Consider the following 9470-nt stretch of genomic DNA (forward strand, 5'->3'; position numbering starts at 1 on the left):
ATATTTCAGTGCTACCATGGTACATGGATATTAATGCACATTACTTATATAAGCATATATATCTCTCCGTACATTTAAACCTATATCTGTATTTATTGTTGGCTTGGAGGACAAATTGGATTTAGAATTTTGGCTAATGTAGACAGTTTTCATTTCAAGGAGATTTGTTTAAGTTCAGTTATTTGAAAAAGTGGTCAAGGAAAGTTTTATAGTCTATTTGATCATCTGACAGTTCTTGTCTCCAGTCCTGTCAGGCTGCTCACTAACAGTGTTGCAATGTATTAAGATTTTAGCAACCATACAATTAGTTATACCTACTTTCTCCTCTGTATGGTTTCAAGTGGGGAGTGGAGCCTATTAAAATGACTCCCTGACTCTCTTTGCATGAGAACCTGGGACCTTTGACAGCTCAACAGCATTAGTTATTCCTTTATTTAACCAGCTAAAATACATGGAAATACAATTTAAGACTTCTTACTTTCATTGAGATAAAAAAAAAAAAGATGCAGTGCTTTACTAAGACCACAGCTGTACTCACAACAGGTTGATGTGAATAAAAGCAGCTTTCTGTCACAAAAGTAACTGTTAGAACACATCCAGGGTGATAGAGATGTGCAAATAATAATAATATGGGTGGAAAAATCCCCAAGCTGTCAGCTCTGAGGGGATTTGTGATTTTTTTTTTCTTTTTTTTATCCTCTACTCTGAGTGAGGCCTGGCACGCTTCCAGGACAGTACATTACTATCAAAGCTTGTAGGGAGAAATGTGCAGATATGTATGGGACAGCTCAATCTTCAGATTAAAGAAACAGCTGGATATTAAAGACAAGGAAAGCCCCTACTGTCTCTCTCACAAACACCAGTATACATGACAGCCATCATAAACACTTATTAATGATATTTTCAAGTGTAATCTGAAAAAAAGGTTTTAATGGCCTTAATGACATCCTTTTAACTTCTCACTTCAGTTCACCTCAGTTCAGTTTTCCTGTGAGGTCATAATCTTTCAAAACCTGGATTATCATAATTATACAGATGTACTTTTCATGCTCACACAGAGAAGTCAGTGGACTGACTGTGTGCAGCTCTTGTTTATTAACATGAAGCAGACTGACCTTCCCTCTCCGCTCAGAACAGAGATGCTCCATACCGCAGGCTAAAAACCTGTTTAATAGGGACCTCACATTCTAAACACATACACACACATCATGCACTCACACACACTTATACTTACTGTGAGACCTGGTGGTATGCAACCAATTCAAGGAGCAAGTATTTATAGCTGTTCTTAATGGAAGCATTCTGTCATAAAGAGATACAACATAAAGGGACTGTACAAAATAAAGTTAATGGATTCCCCCCACCCCCCCAAACGCACACATATGCATACATATACACATATATTTCCCATGTGTAACAAATTTAATTGACTTTTAATTATTAAAAGTCAAGAATGGTTTTTTTTTTCAATTATAAGATATAGAGAAATGCACAATAATAACGTGGTAGGTTGGAAATCTTATCAAAATACATCTTCAATTAAGTCTCGTCTATAAATTACCTAATAATTATTAAGAAATCTGGTGCTGAAAAATGAAGATGAGAAGTTTCTCAAGTGGCCACATGAGGCAACCTTCAAATACAAACCAGTTCCAAAGACTGTCACAATAAAATGTGCAGTGAAATTCTAGTTTTTTACTTTGATGTTACTCAGTACTCATTAGCAGGTATCTGCAACAGTGCAGTGCACATATATGTCTACAATTCATGGATGCATCTTTATAATCAAGCTTGCTATTCTTACATGATAACGTAACATGCCACCCCCTTATAGTGAGTACTCAGGGGTATGGCTTTGGTCACTTGAATATCTGTGATACTTTGCATAAAAGGAACATGCAAGACTGAGAGCTTCTTCTAAATGGATTTATTTGCAAGATCTATATACAACAGGAACAAGAAAGCATTAAATAAAGATGTGACCAGATGTTACCAGGATCAGAACTGATGAACGGAAGAATAGCACATGAAATGCTAAAGATAAAAGGACAGATCTGGGTTTAACTATCAAGTTACCAATGAACAGTGAAAAGCTAATTAAACTTCTTTAAGATTTAATGAAAAATCCATTCATTCTAAATTTGTATTTCATGGAACAGCCTCTCCGCTGTGCTGCAGACTGACCATGAGCACCTTGTCAGGGGCTTCTCTACAAAGTACAGCAGGTCTGATGGTTTCAAGCTGTAGCATCCTTTTGCACAGTTTTAAGAGTTCCTAAAAAAAAATCATATAGCAGGTGAACAGCACCTGAACATCACTGGATTGCAGATTCTGTTTAACAGCCTTACTCCACCCTGATTTTTTGTTTGTGACATGAAGCTGTTTTGGCTTTTAATGCTACACCCTCACCCTCACATAGTGCTTTATTCCACTGTGTAATTGTGCCAGGTGCTCACTAAACTCTAAGCCAGTCTCATGGCAGTTCATGAACTCAGATCATGACTGTATCACAAACTGCCATGAGACCGGGTCAACAGATGCGGTCTCCTCTGGTTCCAAAAAAAGAAAACAACACTGAGGCTTCAAAAAGGAGATAAAAAGCAGTGGGTGATATTGCAGTGGCTATTTCAACTTCTTAGTCTATGACTACAGTCTATCATAGTCTCAATGTAGTTCACTATTCAAATGACAGCATTGTCAGATGATAGACATGAAAGATCTTATGCTGTGTTTGAGAATTTTTTGACTTAACCATAGCCAGGAGGCATTTTTAATTCTTTTTATTCTTTATTCTTTCATAACACTAAAGTACCAACTCCAAGTCAAGCTCAAATATGGAAACATTTCAGTGATTTTGTAAGTGTGACATAAACTTTGATAGACTGAAGTGGTTTCCACAGAATAGATACACTTGTGTTTCTATTCTATTTTGTGTTTCTAAAGATAAAAATTGAACATTTAAATCAATTTACAAAAAAACTGTTTAAATGTTTCATTTTCATTTGGTACACTGTGTTTTCAAACATGACTGATTCTTTGGGTGCTTGTCGCAGCTGCAGTGGTTTTCAGTCTCAAAGCACCCATCAAATGGGAGCAAACATATCTCAAAGGCCGTTGCTAAACTATTCAAGCATTCAGCTGTTGCAAACAGGTGCAGAAAAATTTTCACAGTGAATGCATCCCAGGCTGAAATGGAAAGTCACCCATCCAAAGAGACCTTCCCTCTGGATTTTACCATGTGTGCTTGTCAGAGCTCCCTTCGTGAGCAATTGAAACAGACGAGGAAACCCACTAAAAGCAAATGGATTCCAAGAGAGAGCAGAGAGCTGAGAGTCTTCAGAAATGGACAGAATTTATAAAAGAATTCATTTTTTAAAAGTTTCGCTTTGAAACACTAGATTCTCCTAAAGTAAACATTGCCAGGAAACTGACAGGGCAGGAAACTGGGGACTGCGGAGCTAATTTTCACTGATATGATATGCAACCATAAGGTCATCTGGGCAGATAAACTTTTGTGTGAAATGTAGTAAATGTAGTAATTCTGCAACTAATCACTCTTGTGTGTGTGTGTGTGTGTGTGTGTGTGTGTGTGTGTGTGTGTGTGTGTGTGTGTGTGTGTGTGTGTGTGTGTATACCTAAATAAAAAAATACAGCTAGTTCATATACTTTATGAACTCAATATAATTTAAGTATTAACTTTAACTTGACTTTTCATTATAAATTCATTTAAAGGCTACTATAAATTGTAACAAATTTCCCATGTGTGGGACTAATAGAGGTTATCTTTTATTTGACACTTTTTATTATTTATAACAGGAGACTTTCATTTCTTGACAGTAAAGAACACAAGACAAACAGCTGAAATTTGATTTAATAGTCTTTGAGCTTTTAATTTAGTGCCATAAACGTTACACCTGCTGAAATTCTTTTAGTCACCTTTACCTTCATCTATTGCTTTTATGTAAGCATAAAAAACAAAAATACAGAAACAGAGACCTTTAACTTTTAAGGTATACTTGGTGTCATTGTGTAGTTAAAAGGTAGACACTTTGTCATACTGATTAAGACATGCTGAAGAAGAAGAAATAATATGACCAATTTATGTAGCAGATTATTAGTAATAGAACAGCTGTATCAAATTTTTGAATAAAGTCTGTTCTTTAGCTTCCTCGAAGCACTGAAATTGTTTTCTCAGACAGTAAGCAGATTTTCAGGATGCTTGAAGTTCTCAGTTTTAGCTCCCAAAAGGAGTCTGACTGGGGCTTAACCTCACTTTCCATTTTAATTAATCCTCATCCATCGGCCTCTGGCTCTGTGATTAGAGCAGGGCATCCTTCCTCAGTTCCCTGTAGCAGAAGACAGACCATCTGCCAGACAGGTGGCTGCTCTTGATGGACAAGTCAGCAGTTCATATCCAGGCAGGTTTAAGAGAAGTCTTACAACACTCAGCATACAGGAATGTTTAATATGTGCTGTTGAAATAATCTAAGGGAGGGTGTAGACGCAAGCAATCTAGAGAAGATGTGGACAAAACAATGAGAGCATCACTCCAGGAGCGCTCAGCTAACTTGTATTCTAGAGATTGTTTTGGACGCCGTAATCCAAGAAGACAGCTCATCAATAATGGTATATTGAAGGGACAGTGTTGCCTGAAGGTGAACTGGCATTCTACAAAAGAAGACACATCCATCTGTGTTTTCGAATGGCGGTGGGATTCTGTTCTCCGCGGTTTAATTAGAATAAAACCCCAAGAAGGCTCAACATCAGATGAGATGAGTAATGGGAAGTAGAGCTAATTAGGAGAGAGGAATCATGAAGCCTGACCTTTGGCCCCTCGGGGCAAACTTTTTTGGAAATCCTACAAATAACAGCAACACTGATAAAGAAAGGCATGTGACTGTTCAATAGTTACACCCATTCCTCTTTAGACAGCCAATTCCAAATGCACGTTATTATAAATATCAACTGAAAATTGTACATCAGTTCCTTGGCACTGAATTGTACCCATAAACCCAGTTTGCTCTCACCCCTAGTCCTCTATATTAGGGTAATTTGTCAAGAGCAGGTTCTGGATGATTAAGCAGAAACGTGACCAGATTCTCAACAGCATGTGGTTTGCCAGACAAAAACAAACAGCTGACGTCCATCGTGTCCATTTGCATGTGAGGAGAATAATTTGTAGGGCTGGTTACCTCTGATTGCCCTTCTCTGTTTTCCTTTCTGTTGTGAGCTTTTTTGTGTATGTACGTAGAGAGCAGTCATCGCTGTTTGATTTGTTGGTACACACTGGATTGTAAGATCAATGAAGTAACTAATAACATTAAACATCCTTAGGAGGGTGACCCATGTGCTTATTATGGTGCAGGAAAAGCTTCTTCCACAGTGCTGACTGGCCGATATGATGCTTAATTAAATGCCTCAGCACAGTTAGCCAACAGGAACCTCTATCAGGTTGTTGAAGAGGAAGCAAGGCTTCTCAAGTGATTATCCTTTTTATAATGGCTGCCAGCGACATCTGGTCTTCCTGCTGCCATCCACAGACTGCGTCTCTTCTTATAACCATGGATACTATGTGAGGATCATTTATTTATTCCTTAATTAATTAATGTGCCTGGTGAAAAAAAAGTCAACTAGTGTGATTTCAATAATGGGTCATCTTTATTATAAATGGGACTTTTTTGAAAACGGCTAAGGCAAATGCAGCGTATTTCTTATCACTACCCTTACACATGCAACAAGCAAACAGTTTATTTTTCCAGACGGTCTCTCACAAAGGGTGGCGTTTTAAATGGAGTTTTAAATCCCCTTTTTCTGATATTCAATGAAACCTTTTCAAAAATGCATCTTTTTGAAGTCTTGATGCTTTTTTTCATTAACCTTTCTAAACCTTTTGATGTAAATCTGTGTCTTTGAATGAAAGCTGTGATGAACTATCAACTGATTTCAAAGGTGACACTTTCAGTTTCACAGACCAAAGTAAACAAGCACAAATAGATCTTTTAGTATTTTAATCCATGCTGAGGCATCAGCTGAGAGTCTGACTAATGCTGAGTGCTCAAGCATTCTTCAGGGTTAACATATTGGCACTACTATAAAGAGGGTGTCACTTAAGCTAGAAGCTTTGAGCACATTTAATTTCTGCACATCAGCAATTTTTGCCTAACCCTATCCTAAAAATATAAATTAAAGGACAGACATGTAAGCCACTGCAGCACTTTAAAGTCTCGTGTGGGCTGCTAATCCCTGAAGAGCGAACTTGGAGATGGATCGGCACGTGACAGATCAACCATTGGAAAAATTATGAATGTGTGCTGGCAGGTTGTTTGTGAAATGGGCTTTCAATTCCGTGTGCGTGATATGGGGGGGGTTTCTCTGCTTAGAATAAATACTAATCCTCATCAGAGCACATGTGTGCATCAATGGACTGCACAGATACACAGCAACCAGGCCATGTAAAGAGATTAGATGCCAGGAATCGTGAATGGCTTTGTTTTTCTGCCAGCTTATGGTGAGATTCGTTGATAATTTACTCATGGGTATATGATGAAGATGCAGAAAGGAAAGCTTCAAAGTGAGGTGATGCTTTAAAAATAAAGCAAACAGTGTTCTGCAATTTAATTATTTATTTTTTATTGAATTTTATATGGATTTCAAGTTTGTAAAAAGGGAACGAATAAATTAAGACAGTCAAAGTGTTTTAGAAGTTGACATAAGATTAAATCTTTTTGTTTATATTTTATTATAAGGTTTTGGCAAAATGTAACTTCTCTTAAATCTTGCTGTTATCCTTGACATTTCTTATTATAATCGGCTCTTTTACCACTTAGTGTTGTTTATAAGCTCAAATGATGGCATTATGAAATAAATTCATGATCTTTTGTTCTTTGTTTTTTGATTAATGGTCCATATAGGTATAAAGCTGCCATTATTTATCAAACCTATCACCACATTGCCCCATGATGTGCAGTCTTTACTGAGCTTTGCTTATTGATGATGCTTTCAAATGCCAACCATTAACATGAAAAATTAGTCTAGAAGTGTCAAAATTGCAATTTCATATTTCAGGCTACAATGTAGCCCTTCCCCATAGACTCTAATGTCAAAGTGCCTAACTCTAGAGCACAAATTAAGCCTGGATGCTTTGAGTGACTGGTGGTTACAGCAGCTAGCTACCTGCTTGTCAGATTAATTAATTGGAATCACTGACCCAATCAAAGTGCTCTTGTTCTTGAGTTTTTATTGCAATAGTTAACTAGTAATATGTCTTTTGCACGCATCCAGTAAGTGGGTAGTGAATAAAACTCTTGTATTAGCAGAATTAGTTTGTTTTTGTGTGTGAAGTGCACCATGTGGACAGTGGTAGTGACTTTCTAAGCAATATCAGGTGGGCAAAGTTATGGTGGCTAAATCCATTCACCTCTCATGAAACAAAGTTGTGGATTTCATCAGTTTATACAATTTTACCTCAGCCACAGTAACTTCACAACAGTTTTATGAAGAACATTTTTTAAGACATGGCCAAAAACCACCCCCAGGGAATCTACCCGTGATTCAGTGAATCGTGTAGTTCTACTGTGTGTTTTTGTCTGTTTTCTGTTGCTTGTTCTGTTTTCTTTTCCACAGTGACTTTGCTGCCAAAACAACCCCTAGAGCTCCTCTAGGGTAATTCAGCTAATTAACCTACTGAATATGTTGGTCAGTTCAACCTTATTTTGCATTCTACACAAGTTCTTTGGGGACCTTTTTAACCTTGCTGATTGTTGTTACTACATATTTTTATTTGAACAGCAGAGGCAGTAGTTTATTCAAATTATGTACTGATTGCATGTTGATTCTTCTGACAACAGTGCTGAGTTACAAAAACAGGTCAAAAAAACATTTTAGACTCTCTTAGTGCACTGCAGCAAACAGGAGCAACGTTTTCTACCAGAATAGATATTAAATAATGATTCTGGCATACAATCTGAGCTTCAATCAAAAAGTTGAAATTTGATCTGATTTATTTCATGGAAGAGAATATTTATTTTATACTCTGAAATGAACTCAGTCAAATGAGCTGACGAGAGGGCGTAACAGAGTTCTGATCAGAAATGATCAGATAAATGTGCTAAACTTAGTCATCAGTGAACCAGCATCACTGCTGGCCGAGTGTGAGCTCTGTTTTATAAACTGTGAGATTTTTTTTATTCATTCGTCATTTTGTTTCTAAATTTGGCAAATATCCATCTTGAATGTTGAATACTAAAGAAAAGGATTATCCTAGAAGAAATAGTGACAAATAACAATAATAAAAGCTACTCAACAGTAAAAAATAATTGCTTTCCCCAGAAGGCAAGTTACTGAAATGTACAAATGAAACTGAAGGTCATCGTGGATATTATATCCTTAGGAGTAATATGGTATTAGCACAAAGCCCCAGTGGCTCCTGGCTGCTTTATTGCATCACATACTGTATGTGTCGCTCATTGCTGCACACATTCCTCTCAGTGCTGCTTTTGGAAGTACCTTATGAATTTACTTTGTTTGAACACTGAATTGACATTCAATGGAAAATGTCTCTCATGACATGCTCTCAGATACATATCAGCTGTGCCAGTGTGTTAGCTTTGCCTGAATTGGACATAAGCCATGATAAACGAAATGGAGCTTGAAAAAAATATGAAATTTATCACTTTGGTATATATGATTATATGACCACTTTACGATGTTAAATTTACTGTAAATTCTGACAGGAGGCGCAAGAAGCCACCAGGTGGCACTAATTTGTTCCCACTATTACTTTGCTATTATATTTCAGTGTGCTGCATGAGCTATACAGATTGTGCTGAAACATACTGGCTTCTTTCATTTGCAGCATGTAATACAGGAAATTTGATTTAACACTCTTGGAAAATTATTCCTATTATTATAGTCGCCAGTATGTGACTCTTCTGATCAGAAGAGTCACACTCATCTCTGTTCTTGGTGACATAAAAAGACTAATTTACATTTAAAAAAAAATGGATCAAATTCAGAAACAAAAATGGGGACTATTATAGCAGGGAGCTTTCATACAGTCACAAGTAGCAAAACATGCAGACCAACAGCTTTAATATTTACAAATTTACTAATTAAGGGATTCTAAAAAAGTAAGTATGAAAAGATTTTATTTTGTGACCAGTAGCAGTAACTTCCTGAAGTCTTGTCTTCACTCTAGGTGCTGAAAATCCATCAGAAACAAATTTTCAGAAATACCTTAGACAGATTTGACAATTCTAGAAGAATCGTAGCAGTAACACAAAGACGCACCTGGTTTCAGGCCACTACTCTTATTTCTAGACAGAATTATACAGCAAAACTTAATGGCAGCTTTTAGGGCATGACAAACATCTCTTCTTCATTTTTAATGTAAAACACAGACACTCGTATTTTCATAGAGAAATCAGGACATGCATGGCTCAGACAACAACAACTCAGTATACACGTAATGG

Source organism: Oreochromis aureus, linkage group 11, assembly GCF_013358895.1.
Source record: "Oreochromis aureus strain Israel breed Guangdong linkage group 11, ZZ_aureus, whole genome shotgun sequence".
Lineage (NCBI taxonomy): Eukaryota > Metazoa > Chordata > Actinopteri > Cichliformes > Cichlidae > Oreochromis > Oreochromis aureus.